Source organism: Prionailurus bengalensis, chromosome B1 (assembly GCF_016509475.1).
Source record: "Prionailurus bengalensis isolate Pbe53 chromosome B1, Fcat_Pben_1.1_paternal_pri, whole genome shotgun sequence".
In the NCBI taxonomy this organism is placed as follows: Eukaryota; Metazoa; Chordata; class Mammalia; order Carnivora; family Felidae; genus Prionailurus; species Prionailurus bengalensis.
The window spans coordinates 80,865,270-80,879,453 of NC_057344.1; the positions used below are offsets into that span (position 1 = coordinate 80,865,270).

At 36.8% G+C, this 14,184-nt stretch overlaps 1 pseudogene; it reads right to left on the reverse strand.

Moving 5' to 3' along the window:
* Nucleotides 1-1,913: 1,913 nt before the first annotated feature.
* Nucleotides 1,914-14,184, reverse strand: part of LOC122468937 — a 31,058-nt pseudogene continuing 18,787 nt past the window's right edge.

Consider the following 14,184-nt stretch of genomic DNA (forward strand, 5'->3'; position numbering starts at 1 on the left):
TCTTTAACATAGAGATAACTGACATGTAAAAAATTTGCAACTCAACAACAAAAAGAGAAATAGCCCAATTTAAAATTGGAAAATGATTTGACTAGATCTTTCTCTGAAGATTTATAAATAGCCAATAGCACATATAATGATGCTCACTATCATTAGTCATTAGGAAAATGCACATCAAAAACCACAGTGAGTTACCACTTCATACCCACTCTATGGCTATCTTCAAAACAGGATGGACAATAACAAGTATTGGAAGAATGTAGAAAAATTGGAACACGTGTACATTGCTGGTAGAAATTTTTTTTAAAAATGGTGCAGTTGCTTTGGAAAACACTTTGGCAGTTCCCCAAGAAGTTAAACATAGAGTTGCTTTATGACCCAGCAATTTCACTCCAAAACAACTGAAAACAAATGTCCAAACTTGTACAAATGTTTCAAAACAAAAACTTGTACACAAATGTTTCAAGTAGCACTATTTGTAATAGCCAAAGAGCACAACAATCCAAATGTCCATAAGCTGATGAAGGGATAAACAAAATGTGGTATTTCATACAGTAGATATTATTCAGCAATAAAAAATAATGAAATGCTGATACATTTACAACACGGATGAACTCTGAAAACATTATGCTACACGAAAGTAGTAGATGCAAAATCCCACATATTGTACGAGTCTGTCTATAGGGAATGCCCAGAATTGGCAAAAATACAGAAGCAGAAAGTACATTCGTGGTCTCCTGGGACTGGGGACTTCAGTGGAAATAGAGAGTTACTCCTAATTTGATGTGGGATTCTTTGTTCTGAAATCACTTAGCAGTACTGATTGCACACCTCTGTGGATATACTAAAACATACACTAAACATACACTAAAACGACTGACTTGTACATATTTTAAAAGCGTATGTTTTATGGCATGTGAATTATATCTCAATAAAGCTGTTATTTGTTAAAGCAACAATCAAAAAAGAATATAGGCTAATGATAGCACTTACTTCATGGGTGTTACCAAGATTAAAAGAGTTAATATTTGTAAAATGCTTAAATAAAAAACGCTTGACCCATAGTAAGTGCTATAGAAGTGACAAGAGAATTCTCATCAAGGTAAAAGTGCATGTTTTTGATACACATCCCTCCCCACATTCCAAACTCATTGCATTAATAAAATAAATATAAAAGTAATTTGTAATATGTACAACCAATAAAACATTAATATCTAGAATGTAATAGATTGCACAAATAGGAAAAAGCAACACAGAAATGGCCAAAGTATAAGAGCAGACAGTTCATAGGCTAAGAGCTCCAAAGAGTCAAGAAAAATATGAGAATATAATCAGCCTTACAGTTAATTAGGAAAATACATAGTAAAAAAAACAAACAAACAACAAGATACATTTTATACACATCCAATTTGGCAAAAAATACAAAATTCTAATAACCCCAAGTGTTGGTGAGAATGTGGAGAAGTGGAATGAACCTTTGAGAGCAAGTGGGTGTTATCTAGTAAAGTTGAAGACAGTTATACCCCATGAATCACGGAGCACATACTCTAAAGAAACTTTCCTGGGGCGCCTGGGTGGCGCAGTCAGTTAAGCGTCCGGCTTCAGCCAGGTCACGATCTCGCGGTCCGTGAGTTCGAGCCCCGCGTCAGGCTCTGGGCTGATGGCTCAGGGCCTGGAGCCTGTTTCCAATTCTGTGTCTCCCTCTCTCTCTGCCCCTCCCCCGTTCATGCTCTGTCTCTGTCCCAAAAATAAATAAACGTTGAAAAAAATAAAAAAAGAAAAAAAGAAATGTAAAACAATGCTGTACACTTTACACATGTATGCTGTATGTGTGTGTGTGTGTGTGTGTGTGTGTGTATGGTTAAAGATCAAAAGTAAAATGAGGATAATTAACAATTTCGACAGAGTGATTACTTTTTTTAAAATCATTTTGCTGTTTATACCATAGTCACATTTAAATTGGCAGAACAGCTCCCATGATGGACAGGACAGAGCCCGGTCATGCAAGGAAAGACCGGGAAGGTTTTCATAAAGCTTGAGGAGAGAAGTACCAGAACACAAGGATACGGCAGCAATCTCACACAGCAGTGCGGAGGGGAGTGAGGGGGCAGGAACCAAGGGTCTTCCAGCAATGGTTGGCCTGCACGTGTTGGCCGGAGGCCACTTCTCTTTCCTGAGGGGAATTTCCTAATATTCTCAGTAAGCAGATCTCTTGTATCACAGAGGTAAATGGAGTAAATGTCACTTGTGCAGAATAAGCCCTACAAGTTCCTGGGCAGGGTTTACAAACCTCACGTGATAAATGGTTGCTGAATTATGATTCTGCAGAGGTACTCCCAGAACTGAATGTCAGGGGAAATTTTACAAACAGTGAAATTCTTAGGCCAAAAAATAGCCACACGTACAGAACCTACATACCGTGAATTAAAATGGTGCCGTGTTAGGGTTTCTGAAAGAGCCAGAGCAGGAAAGATTACTCAAGAAGATCCTTGTCCTTCTCTTCAGCCAAAGATCAGCAGCCTCCATCACCTCTCCAGCTGCCTTCTGTTGCTCCAAGTCCTTCTCCAACTTTTCCTTGAGAATCTTTTTCTTCCCCTGTATTTTCTTTAACCCATAGAACTCTTCTTGTTCTCTCTCATCCAGCTCTGTAATGATATAGGCAAGGGTACCTTCATTCTGGGGAATGATGACACATTCAGTGGCATTTACACCCCTGTTGGTTATCCTAATGGCTTTGTTCAGGGGCACTTGGGTGGCTTAGTCGGTTAAGCGTCCGGCGTCAGCTCAGGTCATGATCTAATCGTTCACGGGTTCAAGCCTCGCATTGGGCTCTGTGCTGACAGCTCAGAGGCTGGAGCCTGCTTCGGATTCTGTCTGCCTCTCTCTCTGCCCCTCCCCTACTCATGCTCTGTCTCTCAAAAATAAATAAACGTTAAAAAAAATTTTTTTTAAAGTTTCAAAGTAACAAAGGAAGTCTGCACTGAAGCTACTCCTTCCACCAGTACTTCCACTGCTTTGGCTTAATTCCTCTTTAATTTAGCTGGTTGTGCCCCTGCCTCTGGCTAAACCAGTCAGTTCACAACTGTCAGTTCCTTGGGGGAATACTCAAATACTGGCAGAGTAACACCAGCTGAAGAGTTATCTTTCTTCTCTGGAAGCTTCACTTGGGCTTTGTTACCTTGTAGATAACTGTGGCGCAGAGGTCCCTTGCAGTGAACTTGGCCTCAGCAAACGAAAAGGCAGCTTCTCTCATCACTTCAGCCATCTACATGTTAGTCTCTATTATCTTCTTCAGGATCTGTCGAAGTGGAAGAGTTAAGACATCAGATTTTTTCTTCAGGAGGTTTCAGCCTGTCTGAAGCACGCATGATGGGCTGTGCCATTTGAGAGGGAAAGATTTCAATTTGGTCTTTGCCCAGCTGGATGGCCAGATATTGATAGTTCTGCTGCAACAGCCCCAGTCAGTCTCCTTCTACCTGAGTCAGCAGGTAGTGTCAGAACAGTACTTACTCTTAGGGAGGAAAGAAGGAAACTAGAATCAGGGAGGGACAGCAGTTACATCTGTAATGTTGTATTTCTTTAAAAATGAAGTAATTGAGGGATGCCAGGGTGGCTCAGTTGGTTTAGCATACAACTCTTGATTGCAGCTCAGGTCAGGATCTCATGGTCATGAGATCCAGCCCCATGTGGGGCTCTGTGCTGACAGCTTGGAGCCTGCTTGGGATTCTCTCTCTCCTCTCACTCTGCCCCTCCCCCTCCTTAGGTTTTCTCTATCCCAAAAATAAATAAATATTTAGAAAATGAAGTAACTGAAATAAACGTAATAATATAAAGATGTGATAAAGGTAAGTGCGGGGAACACAGGTATATATTATATTTTCCAAACGTATCTACCTAATAAAGAATAACTTTTAAGAAGTAAGATTTTAAAAAATTCATGCCTTCCAGTCCCCAATCAAAAAGGTCTTTTTTCAAACAAATGCACTACTTTTTCTAATTTTTTTCTTGATATTTCATTTGTTTGTGGTTTAAATTCTTCCCTAATAGCCTAATGACTAAGTACCTTTGGTTGTAATTAAACAACTATTTAATTAAGAGATCATTTTAAACACTTTTATAAAGGATAATTTACCATACAAATTATTACAAATTTGCATTAAATTTCCTTTCATACACTAAATTTTTATTATGAATGTATACTCCAATTCCTTTTCCATTTCTGCAGAATACTTTTTTAAGATTTTTTTTCCAAATTTTTATTTATTTATTTTTGAGAGAGAGAAGTAAGAGAATAAGTAGGGGAGGGGCCAAGACAGAGGGAGACAGAATCCCAAGCAGGTTCTGCACCATTGGCACAGAGCCCCATGCAGGGCTCAAACTCACAAACCGTGAGATCATGACCTGAGCTGATCCACAACAGATGATTAACCTACTGAGCCACACAGGCGCCCCCTGCAGAATATTTTTTTAACAGCATAGACATTTTTTAATACTGTTAAATTATTCAAGGAAGAAATTGCTCCAGTTTTGACATCAGTTTTTAATCACAATTTATTCAACTTAGATTAACCTACCCTTTTAAAAAGGTGTTATTGCTATGATTGACTTCTCATATATATCCTTAAATCTGTGGCCTTTTCGTTAGACATAAATAAGAAAAAGGAGTCTTCATTCTTCCTTTACCCCAGTAACCTACCAGAAGCGATTTATGTCGAAAAGCTTAGGAATAATTAAATTTCCAAGCAAAAATTTAAGGACAAATATAAGCTTCAGAATTTAGTACAGTACCTTAGTTAACAAAACAAATGGAATGCAATTAAGAAAATCATGGTCACTCTTATAACATGTACAGGATGAATAGAAGCTCTCCTTTTTTCAAAACATCCAGATTAACAAGTTTTTTTTTTTCTTATGGCTATCTGGTTAGTTGAAAAACACTAGGGAGATTGTTTTGTGAGAACACTAAAATTGGCATTGTGTACATATTTTTTAATAGGCCACATAATCTCTACTCTTAAGAAGTATACATAGGAGTGAGGAGTAAAGACTCCATAAGAAATAGTTTGGAAACAATTGTAATGCAGAACATTAACAAATTATTTGACTCCAGCATCTTATTTCTTTTTTTTTTAATTTTTTTTAATGTTTACTTATTTCTGAGACAGAGAGAGAGAGAGAGCATGAGTGGGGGAGGGGTAGAGGGAGGGGGACACAGAATCAGAAGCAGTCTCCAGGCTCTGAGCTGTCAGCACAGAGCCCGACGCAGGGCTGGAACCCACAAACCGTGAGATCATGACCGTCGCTCAACCGACTGAGCCACCCAGGCACCCCTCGAGCATCTTATTTCTAATATCTGGTTCAGACTGCAAGAAAATGACACATCATTGGTTTTGGCGTCCCAGCCTTGTGATTTTCTTATGGTTTTTCTTCAACAGCTATATTCTTTTAAGGTTAGATTTGTTTATTTAATGTACACTATGTGTTACATAATGTTATAAGCATGTTAGAAATAATAATTGATTTATATCATAATGTTAGGGTAAAAAAATGCAGCAATAAGAAATCACTCCAAATCTCAGTGGCTCATAACAACGTGTATGTTGACTTTGACTGTGGCTCTCCTTCATGCTCTCTTTACTCCAGGATGCAGGCTGAAGAAACCCCTGTCGGAGACATCATTCTCACAGAAGAGAAGAGAGAGAGAATGGTGAAAATATATGATGGATCTTAAAGTTTCTGCTTATAAGTTGTATACATCACTTAAGCTCACATTTCAGAGGCCAAAAAACAAAAGCTATTTGGCCAAGTCAACAATGGAGCAGTGATGGGTAATCCTCCCAGATGGAGGAGCCAATGAAGATTTTGAAAATGCTACAAGGTACCATCATCATATCAGCTATATTAGGACAGATTTATTATTATCCCCATATTATAATTGAAGTCACTGAGGCATGAGGATATTAAGTAACCTGATGAAGGCCACACAGCTAATAAGTGAAAGAGCCAGGATTTGTCACCCAGGTGATTTGTGCTCTTCACAACTATAGTACACTGATTCCTTAGGTGCTTGAACTATTATTTTCACCTCTTCATCAAAATTCCAAAATTTATTCACACAGAAATATTTGACAGGTACAAGTTTAAATAGAAACTCTACCAAAGGGATTTGCATGTTAAGGCAATAAAGCCTTAAGATAAAAGTGCAAAGTTCAGATAGCTGGATTTCAGAAGCTTAGTGGAGAAGGCAGCCTTTCTAATGCCTCTGAAAGCACATCTAATAACCAGCCCCTTATTCTGTGTATATACAGTCACTTAACTGCTCTGCTTGAAGTCTATGCTCAAATATCACCTATTCAGAGAGGCCTTTCCTCAAAATCCTATTTTTAAAACCACCCGTGCATCATTATCACTACAATAGCTACTTCTTTTATTCTTTATCCCTTTCCCCTGATTTATTTTCCTTCCTAGAATACTGTCTAATTATATCTTATGCAGTTACTTGTTTATTTCCTTATTATTTGTTTCTATCACTATTATGACTTAATTAAATTAACATTTGTTAAATAGAGCACAAGATGCCAGATGGTGAGCAATAAAGGGCCACAAGAGAAATTAAAATAGAGAAGTTTATTACTGACAGGTCCTAGAGGAAGTACACAGAATGCTTTGAGGGACCACATTGGGGGGAGGTTGAGGCAGAGTGCAGTCAGAGACAGGCAGGACCTAGGGCACATGCCTTTTATTCAACATTTATTTATTTTTGGGACAGAGAGAGACAGAGCATGAACGGGGGAGGGGCAGAGAGAGAGGGAGACACAGAATCAGAAACAGGCTCCAGGCTCTGAGCCATCAGCCCAGAGCCTGATGCGGGGCTTGAACTCACGGGCCGCGAGATCGTGACCTGGCTGAAGTCGGACGCTTAACCGACTGCGCCACCCAGGCGCCCCGGCACGTGCCTTTTAAATTAGGGTCCACACAGAATACTTTGGGATTCCCAGACTAAGATTGGGTTGGCCAATTCAAACCAAAAGGGCTTTGTAAGCCCCATAAATGGCACACAAAGGTAAAGCCCTGGCTGGTGGGGAAGACTATTTATTCTAAGGGCTACTAGAGAAGCTATAGAAGGAACTTACAATTACTTATGACTCTGCTACCAAGAGCTTGTGCTTACATGAGGGTGTGTCCTTTTAAAACCTTCCCAGACTGGCTGGCCAAACAAAATGGATGCCAAGGCAGCCATATCATGGGGTAGCTTAGCTAAACTCTCAAATCCACTAATTCATAAGCTCTATGAGGGAGTGAACACTGTGTGTCTTATCACTGTTGTAATCACAGCACCAAGACAGGAACTGGCATATGGTAGGTTCTTAATAAATAGTTGCTGAATGAGTAGATGAATAAATGTATGAGAGAATAAATGAATAAACTCAGTGTTTGCTACTCATAAAAATGGAGTAAGACTAGCTACAGAAGAGACAGTGGAGTAAAGCCCAAAGGACCAGAGCAAGACATTCTTCTTGTCATTAAGAACAATAACTTTTATTGAATTCTAGCTGTGTGTCAAATGCCATGACTACAAAGAGATATAAAATAAAGATCCATCCCTGAGGTTCATAATGTAATTAATAAAAGAGAATATACTTATGAAGAAATGAATACGAATAGAAGGTAATAATTTAATGATTAGTAAAATATTTCAAGTGATACAAGATGTTTCAACTTCATGAAAATAGGTGTGTGGGCATAAATATATGTATATATGAGAAATTTTTGTGATTTTCACACATAAGTGCATATAGTGAAAAAAAAGTCATAGCAGACTTGTCATGAACAAAGGGATCTGGCAGTAATTTATTGTGCTTTATAGCACGTCACTCAAGAGCTTTCAAAAGAAAAAGAAATCTGGTCTCCCAAAAATGTATCAAAGCAATGTCTAGCATACAATAGTAAATTATTAGACATGAATAATTAAGAAACTATGACCCATAACCAAGAAAAATAGCAAGCCATAGACACAGACCTGAGATGATCCAGAGGTTAGTATCAGCAGACATGGACTTTACAAATTTGTTCATAGGCTTAAAGGAAAGATGATCATAATAAGTAAACATATGAGGAATCTCAGCAGAGAAATAGAAACTATTAAGAAAGAACTTAATGGAAGTCGTAGAAATGAAAATTATGCTGACACATTTATAAATTATTGGATGGGTTTAACAGGATATTGGAGATTGCAGGATAAAGCTATAGTGAACTTGAAGGCAAATCAAAAGAAATTATCCAATAGATCAGAGAGAAAAATGATTTAAATAAATAATGGACACTCAGTTACCTGTAGAATAATATAAAATGGTCTAACATGGATAGTGTCACTAGAGTCCCTGGAGAGGAGATGGAGTGGAAAGATAAGGCAGATATATATATTTCTTAAAAAATAATGGTCGGGGCGCCTGGGTGGCGCAGTCGGTTAAGCGTCCGACTTCAGCCAGGTCACGATCTCGCGGTCTGGGAGTTCGAGCCCCGCATCAGGCTCTGGGCTGATGGCTCAGAGCCTGGAGCCTGTTTCCGATTCTGTGTCTCCCTCTCTCTCTGCCCCTCCCCCGTTCATGCTCTGTCTCTCTCTGTTCCAAAAATAAATAAACGTTGAAAAAAAATTAAAAAAAAAATAATGGTCAAAATTTCCAAATGTTTTGGAAAACATTAACTTAAAGATCCAACAAGTTCAGTGAACTCCAAACAAAATAAATTCAAAGGGGAAAAAGCTGGGTACATCAAAGTCAAATTGCTGACAACCAAAGTTAGACAGTATATCTAAAAGTACCCAGGAAAATAGATACATAATATATAATAACACAAACAAATACAACAACACAAACAAAGGAAAACTTTGCATCAAAAATAATGGAAACCAGAAGAAAATTAAATGACATTTTTAAACTGCTGAAGGAAATAATTGTTAAAATAGAATTCTCTGTTGAGTGAATATACCCCAAATGGATGGAATAAAAACATTCAAAAATAAACACACACACACACACACACACACCTCCAAACACCAGGAGCCCTCCTTCAATTGTTAATAAACACTATTCTGAAAATAAATTCAAAACACAGTTTTGGAAAAATTATTCACAATACAAATATATGACACAGGTCTTATATCCAAAATACAGAAAGAACTCATACAACTCAGTAGTAACAAGACATACATTCAAATTTGTTAAATAGGCAAGAGACTTGAACATGAAAGAACACTTCACAAAAGAACATTTATGAATGGACGATAAGCCATGAATGATTACTAGTCATCAGAGTAAGGCAAATTAAAGAAACCAATGAGGTATTACTTGATGCTGCTCACTACAATAGCTAATATTTTGTTTTTTAGTAAGTCTATTTACCTTGAGAGAGAGAGAGAGAAAGGGCACATGCACAAGTGGGGAGGGGGGCAGGGAGAAGGAGAGACAAAATCCCAAGGAGGCTCCACGCCATCAGCACAGAGTCTGATGTGGGGCTCTAACTCATGAACTGTGAGATCATGACCCGAGCCGAGATCAAGAGTCAGATACTTAACCAACTGCACCACCCAGGTGCCCCAAAATAGCTAATATTTTAAAACTTGACACCTCTTAACATTGGGCAGGGATGTGGAAAACTAAAACTCTCATGCATTGCCAATGGGACGTGAAATGGTGCAACCACTTTGGAAAAATGATTTGATAGTTTCTTATATATTTAAATATACTCTTACCTTATTAACCTTGAATTCTACTTTTAGATACCTACCAAGAGAAATTTAAATGACTTTTATGTTAATATTTATAGCAGCTTTATCCATAACAGCCAAAAAATGAAAACAGCCCAATGACCATCAACAGTAAAATGGGTTAACAAATCGTGGGGTGTCCACAATGAAATATTACTCAATGATAAAAAATAATTAACTACAGATATACACAAAGCAAGAATAAATTTCAAAAACATTATGTTGAACAAAATAAAGCCAGACACAAAGGAGTATATACCAAATGGATTTACTTATTTAAAATTGAAGACCACACAGGACTAAGTTCTGATGATAGACACCAGAACAGTGGTTGTTTCTGGCAGATAGGAATTAACAGACGGTGGCCACAAGGGAACTTTTTGAGGTCATGGAAATATTCTTTATCTTGATTGGCTCCTGGTTACATAAGGTCATACACTTTTCAAAATTCATTGAATTGTACATTTAAGATCTGTGTTTTACTGTATGTAAAGTTTATTTCAAAAAACAAAAACTACAGCAGAATTTTCAAATGAATTGCAACCTACTTTTAAAATTTGTAAGGAAAAGGGGGCACCTGGGTGGCTCAGTCGGTTGAGTGTCCAACTTCAGCTCAGGTCATGATCTCACAGTTTGTGAGTTTGAGCCCCGCATCGGGCTCTGTGCTGACAGCTCAGAGCCTGGAGCCTGTTTCAGATTCTGTGTCTCCCTCTCTCTCTGCCCCTCCCCGACTGGGGCATGCTCACTCACTCTCTCTCTCTTTCTCTCAAAAATAAATAAACATTAAAAAATTTTTTTAATTTGTAAGGAAAAGCAAAATTTACAAATACTCAAGACATCATTGAAGAATGAGGAGGAGGAAAGCACTTATTGCACATAAAGATCGAGATTATTATAACCCTATTGTAATTTTTAAACATTGCATTTATGAAGGGAGAAATTGACCTATAGAACAGAATAGTGAGACTCCAAACAGAATCACACACAAATGGAACCTTGACTTATACTGGAGATGACACTGAAAATCACTGAAACACACTATATTCAATGAAAAGTACTGGAAGAATTGGTTATTCAAAGTAATAGTAAAATTGATCCTTAATATACACATAAAAATTAATTCTAAATTGACTGAAGATTTAGATGTGATGGGAAAAACTTCAAACTTTTAGAAAAACACATGGGAGAATATTTTTATGACCTCATGTTAGAAAAGAACTTTTCAAACAAAAGATGCTGATAAATTTGATAAATTTAAAATTTTAGTGTATCAAATGACACCAAAAGCAAAGTGGAGAAAAAGTTACAAACTGAGTAATAAAACAAGAATAAACTGAATTTATGAAGAACTTCTACAAAACTGTAAGAAAAAAAGATAAACATTGGGACAGAAGTTCAATAAGCGTGTCCCAGAAAAGAAAAAAATAGCAAAACAGACAGCAGCAAAGAAAAACACAGAGGAAAATGTCCAACCTTCTTAGTGGCATTGTGAATTCCTCCTTTTTTACTTTGCACTGCAGGAGTAATGTTTTAAAGACGTAGAGGTGCGCCAAATTTTGGGTAATGCAAAATAAACAAATGTGAAAATCAACGTTCAGACAAAACAAAGACCCAAACCTGAGTTTGCCATCATAGACTGAACTTCTCAGATGTCAGAATCTTGGAATTTTACCCAAAAGTAATTTTTACTATAATTTTATTATAAAGACCAGCAGTAAATTTTTTAAATTTTGACATAATAAAAGAAAAATGTTTCAGCACTGTCATCTGAAAGATTGCTCCTGTGTTCACGTATACCTGATGCGTGACCCAAAATAGATGCATGCTTGCGGGTTGGCAGAACATATTTTAGGAGTTTTTCATTTTTCTTTAACAGTGTCTTCCTTGATTCCATATATTCTTTGTTAGGCCTGCATCAAAGATGATTTATCACAGGTGTTAAACATGATTTGGGTTGCTTTCCCACCTTGTGAAATTTTAACAAAGCAAACTTAACATTTTGCTTTCCATCCATCCTTCAAGCTGTGAAGAATTTCCAAAGTGAACTTTTTCCTGAAAGACTCATGGCCTCATGGAAGTAAGTAACTAAAACAACGACAATAACAACAACAGCAACAACAAAACTATAAAATAAAAATAATTTGAAAGGTTATTTTTATTAATAGTTGAATACTAATGCGACTCTGAGGACTAATTCTAATCCTCACAATATGATTTCTATTATTCTTTCTTATATTATTTAACTTTTATAAATATGTACTGACTCTAAGAGGATATAATATTATTGTTTTCTAGCTAGTATATGCTAGAAAATGTATATAAAATGTATATAAAATCTTCCAATTATTTTTGTGTGGAAAGTTAGCAATTTGCACAATCGTCCTTAAATATTGCCCCATTGTATAACATTTATATTTCTTTCTTTTTCTTTATAATAAAGCTTAAAAAAATTTTTTTAACATTTACTCATTTTTGAGAGATAAAGACTGAACATGAGCAGGGTAGGGGCAGAGAGAGGGAGACACAGAATCTGAAGCAGGCTCCAGGCTCTGAGCTGTCAGCACAGAGCCTGATGCAAGGCTCAAACCCACAAACTGGGGGGTCATGACCTGAGCCGAAGTCGGACACTTAACCCACTGAGTCACCCAGTCTCCCCTATATTTATATTTCAGTGGGTTGATAGACTCTCAACATTTTAAATCTATAGACATATTTTTTATTTTAAACCATATATAGAATATCTACATTTGAAAGAGCATATTCAGATAGTAGCAATAATTTTAATGATATGCTTTGTTCCTGTTTTTGGCATTGTATACAACATCGTATGCAGATTTGATGTGATAGTGATAGTAACCTATTCGACCACATCGCTGATTCTGCAAATATTTAGGATGACAATTGAAGTAGGCATTTGGTCTCCAGTAGCCTTAGGCTAAACCAAAGACAAAAATTTTGGCCAATACTTAGGCTAATACCAAACCATGGGTGCATCTCTAAAAGGAAATATGTAATCAAACATCCATTTCCTAGACAGAAACTTATCCCAAATCCATATAAGTATATACAAAAATTCTTTACGTCCAAACTCAAATTTGCCCACATACAAAAGACCACAGAAATTGGATATAAAGATGCTAAATGAATCATGTTATCATTATTCTTCTTGTTGATAATGATGATTTATTCTCATCCATACCCCACTGCCATTTATAAAACTTCACAGAAGCCTCTAGGCAACTACCACACACAGCCATATCCCATTCCCAATGTACTCCCCCAACAGGGTCACAGCACTGCCTCAGAATGGACTTGGACTTTACTCAAAAAATAAAAAATCTTTTAAAAAACAAAACAAACAAACAAACCCCCCCCCCCCAAAATAAAATGTCAACTTCACTTTAAAAAAAAAGGCAAGGGGGCCTCTGGCTGGTTCGGTAAATAGAGCATGTGACTCTTGATCTCTGGGTTGTGGGTTGAAGCCCCATAATTCATTGTGAATTAACAATACAAGAATAAAAACCATAAAGAATAATAACCTTAAAGGTTATTTAAGACCTAAGACGAACTGAGATAAACAGGAATCATCTAGCTGGAATCAAAATGGTAAAAATAGGAGAGAAGGACCAGTTCACAGTAGTTTAGCTCAGTTGATGCACTATTCTAAAGCAAACAAATTCCACTTGTGGCAATGGAAACATGATTGACTCAGAACAGAACATGCAAATAACAAAAATAAACCTCATGAATAACTGGCCTTGATTTTCAGACCTCACTCTTTCAAGTTGCCCAATACTAACAGAGTATTAAGAGTATGTTTCTCAAACATTTTGGTTTCAGGGGATTTCAGACTCTGAAAAATTATTGATGACCTCAAAAGTTTTGGTTTATGTGGGTTATATATATTGATACTTACCGATACTTACCATATTAAAAATTGAAGCAAAAAAAATTTAAATATGTATTTATTTTAAAGTTACATAATAAACCTATTACATGTTAATACAAATGGCACGCTTTTATGAAAATAACTGTTCTCCAAAACAAAAAATTTAGTGAGAAGTTCTTTATACTTTGCAAATATTTTTAATAGAACTTAATATTAAGCTTAATAGAACACAGCTAGATTCTCATAACTGCTTCTGAATTTAATCTGTTAGCAAATAGCCAAATTATGGTAAGAGCCTAAATGTCCATCAACTGATGAATGGATAAAGAAATTGTGGTTTATATACACAATGGAATACTACATGGCAATGAGAAAGAATGAAATATGGCCTTTTGTAGCAACGTGGATGGAACTGGAGAGTGTTATGCTAAGTGAAATAAGTCATACAGAGAAAGACAGATACCATATGTTTTCACTCTTATGTGGATCCTGAGAAACTTAACAGAAGACCATGAGGGAGGGGAAGGAA